The sequence below is a fragment of the Egretta garzetta genome, unplaced genomic scaffold, assembly GCF_000687185.1.
Source record: "Egretta garzetta isolate BGI_Z169 unplaced genomic scaffold, ASM68718v1 scaffold1194, whole genome shotgun sequence".
NCBI classification, from domain to species: Eukaryota; Metazoa; Chordata; class Aves; order Pelecaniformes; family Ardeidae; genus Egretta; species Egretta garzetta.
In genome coordinates this window covers 110903-114524 of record NW_009259522.1, presented here as the reverse complement: position 1 = coordinate 114524, position 3622 = coordinate 110903, and the positions used below count along the sequence as shown (strand labels likewise).

The following is a 3622-nucleotide window of genomic DNA, read 5'->3' as shown; positions in this document are numbered from 1 at the left end:
TCCCCCCCCCCCCACCCCTGCCTTATCCTTCCTCTTTCATTTTCTCTGCTTCAGACCCTCCAGTTCTCCACCTCTCTCTGCTCTTTCATGTCTACTCCCACTCTTGTTAGGAATCGGTAGTCATCAGGCAAGAATACAAAGAAATGAAGATTTATTTGGGATGAGGCCGTAAGAGCTGATGGGTACCCAAGTTAGCCGCTTTGCGCAGCGCAGAATGCGAGGTGTGTCTGCTGCATGTGTTGATTTATGCCGTAAAAGAAATGCCTTTGTTTAGACTGATTAGAGACGGGGTTGGTGTGATAGTTAGCTTGTAATTGCAGCATGAAAAGAGGTGTGGAGTTTGGGACTGGTTGTTTTAAATAATCTGTGTGCTCAGATACGATGCACTTACGCAGAGTGCGAATGGAGAACGTGTGACAAGGATAATGGATGTTGGCCTAAATGGGACATGAAAGGGTGCTGAAGACCTCAAGCTTGGCCTTGTCAGGCGAGCAATGTCTTTATGAAGTCTAGGGTTTCTCCTGGCGTGTTTATTAAGCTTGTCTAAGGAGGTATTTGCTTTGCTAACTTTGAGTGGTGGTTTTTGGCAGCTCTAAGGGGCAGAGTTTGACATAACACTTGCAAGGTATGCAAACACTTGGCACCACTGGAAGTTTTCAGACACAGATGAAATGCCAGGCTCGATGGAAGGATGCCCAAATGGATGAATGGCGAGGAGATTGATAACATAGAAAAATTACATACTACAAAAAGGAGGGAAAAAAGCTGGCATCGAGAGCAGTTACATTAAAATGAGGTGTTAGTTCTTGGAAACTGGTAAGAGCGCTGAAGAACAGCAAATCACGGACTGGACTCTGTGCGTGTGTGCGTTCTGGATGGAAGCTGAGCAATGCTGGCTCCTTGGGTGCAGGCTGTTGGTAGTCTGACGCAGGAATATTAAAGGGAAAAAAGGCTGATCACAGGATTTTGAGACCTTTTCTTTGCCCTGCCATGGTTTTCAGGGGCATCGTCAGAATGAATTTTTCTAGATGTCTGCCAGCGGGGTGGATATGGATTGGGGTTGTGATTTCCTCTGGGGTTTTGAATTTCTGTGATGACTGATTATCAGATTTTTTTTGTTTACTTGGGGAATTTTATTTTTTTTTTTGCTTGCTTGTTTTCTTTTTTCACTATAGAAGGTAAAGGTACAATGATTTTTTAAAATTAATATGAAGTCGGTCACCTGAAAGTTTAAATGGTTACTTCAGAGAAGTGGATTAAGCTGTGTCAGACAGTCTTGATTTCTGAACTAGAACATCCTTGTGGGAAAAGTAGGAAGTTTTAAGATCACATGAACTGATTTTCATCACGATGAAAGTTTGCCTTGGCTTCCCTGAGTGTGCAAACCTTCACTTTTACTGTGCCCCTTTCTTGCTTCCACACCCTCTTCTCCGTTTAGCCGGCAGGGTCCCCGGAGCAGGCACCCTGCTCCTGAGTGCAAGTACAGACTGGGGCCATGATGGACCCTCGGGGTGCTGCTGTCGCGGATAAGTGACTGAGAGCTGCTCCCTTTGGGCCGCACAGGAGGCTGATGCACGAGGGTAATCCACCTTACCGCGGCCAGAAGAACAAATTGGCCGGTCGTAGGAACATGCTTCTCATTCCTGTGGCTTTTTTCCATCCCTTCTTAGCCCTGTTTTGCAACAGAAGAGGTTACGTCCTTAGGTGCAAGCTCACAGCACTGTTAACGGCTGCTGTCTCCCACCTTCCTGGAGTTCCCAACTTTATTAGTTCAGGGTTTTAATGGAAGCAGGTCTCTGGCTGGGGTGATGCTCACTTCTTCCTCTCCTTGCTGCAAAAAATGGGAGAGTTTGGAGGCAAGGGAATGCCACTACTGTTCATTTTGAACAGAACTTTTCCTTCCTTGCTCTGAACTTCATGTGGGAATCGGAGAGAACCTTCAAAGTTGTCTCTGGAGGGAGCAAGAGGGACTGAGCGAGTTGGGGATGACTTTACTCAATGAGGCATGGCCCAGCTCTGCAGGATCGTCCCTAACGAGTGATTAAGAAGCTAATGTTTGTACAGTGCTGGGAGGCTGGGAAGCACTGTGGAAGTACTAAGTACTGCTCTAATGAGAAGTATTTCTTTGGAGACACTTCCCATGTAATGTGCTCTGCTCAGACCACTTGAAGACTTTTCAAAAATGTTTTGTCTTTTAAACTGGTGGATCGCTTAATTTGCTGGTGTTCATTCATTTAGTTTTACTGAAGCATAGGGGTGGATACCACAGCGTCGTGAGGGGCAGGAGTTGGGCATCTGAATATTTAGCACTTCTAGATACTGCTTTATGGGTTGGGGTTTCCCCGTGGCTCCTTAGTGGTGCTTCTGAGATCATTACAGAGCATCAGATCCCCTTCCGGAGGGATGCTGAGCCAGGGTCCAAGTGATTCACTTGGTGTCACGGCGAGATCCCATGGAGCTGCGGGGCTGAGGGCCACTGTGGCTTCTGCCCCTGTGCCTGGCTGTCGGCCCTGCTGCCGTGGCACAGCAACATGAGCAGCGATAGATTTTCTTTTATATTACACAGGTATCCCTTAGCATGTGGGCGGGAGCATAACTCACGGTGACAGGAATGTACTTTACGGGTTCTGTGAGGCATGGTCTCCGGGGTAAGAAATCTTGCCTCTGACTTCCAAGATTTTTCCACCATGTCAGCAGAGAACTTTGGCCAAGCAAACTTACAGCTCATTCAGTCCTGGGTGGTGGGTTTGGTTTTTTTAAAATATGTAAGTTCTGAGTGTCTTAAAAATCAAATCCTTTAGCAAAAATTCCCTTTGATTTATAAAAATACGCTAAAAATGGCTTTTGTCTTAAAAGGTGTAGAGGGTGGTAGATGAGATGGTGCTTCACTGTGCCCCAGTGGCTTGGGGGAAAGTGGGGACACAGATACAAATGCAATGTGATCCTAAAGGTTTTGAGGGGATTAGAAATGGTAAAGAGGTGGCACGTTTTTAAGCCATCTCCAGGTACTTCTTGAACCCATTTGCATCCTGGAGAAGGCCCCATTTGCTCATGTTTGGCCTTCTAGTACATAGAAATGGGTAGGGAAACGATAAAATACCAGAGTGAGTTTTGTACGTGACTCTTGAGAAAGGAGATGCTGGCGAGCCAGCTTGCAAATCCAGGGCAGAAGTCTGTAAATGTCTTTTAGAAGTTTCTTGCCTGGTCCTTGGCAGCCTCCAGGCAGCCTCTGCACGAGGCTGAATGTGCGCCTCTCTTTCGGGGCGTACTGTGTTCTCCCTCGGTGGTGTTTTGGAGCATCGCATCCTTTCTCCCTGAAGTGTGTCGTGCTCGGAACGATGTGTGCTTCCCTGTTTTTAGGCAGTCCTTGCACCTGCAGCTACAGCTTCTGCTTTTATTTTCCCTGTACTTCCTACATGCTTGTAATCTCCTAAGGAATGACTTCCTAAATACAGAATGAATTGCTTTAAAAATCCAGCCTGTGGGGGTGTTTGCAGTGGCACCTGGAGGAGCTGGGGATGTGGGTGGGTGTGCAGGCTTGCTCGGGCGGAGGTGGGGGTTGTGGGGGGTGCAGGGTGCATAGTACGGGGTGCCAGGGGATGCAGGGCGTATAGTATGGGGT

General features: G+C 47.3%; 1 protein-coding gene across 1 annotated transcript in view; it reads left to right on the top strand.

Annotated features, from left to right (window-relative positions):
* SKAP1 (src kinase associated phosphoprotein 1) overlaps positions 1 to 3622 on the top strand; it is a gene marked incomplete at its 3' end in the record, with an annotated part of 143458 nt that overhangs the window by 32486 nt on the left and 107350 nt on the right. The window lies entirely within an intron of this gene.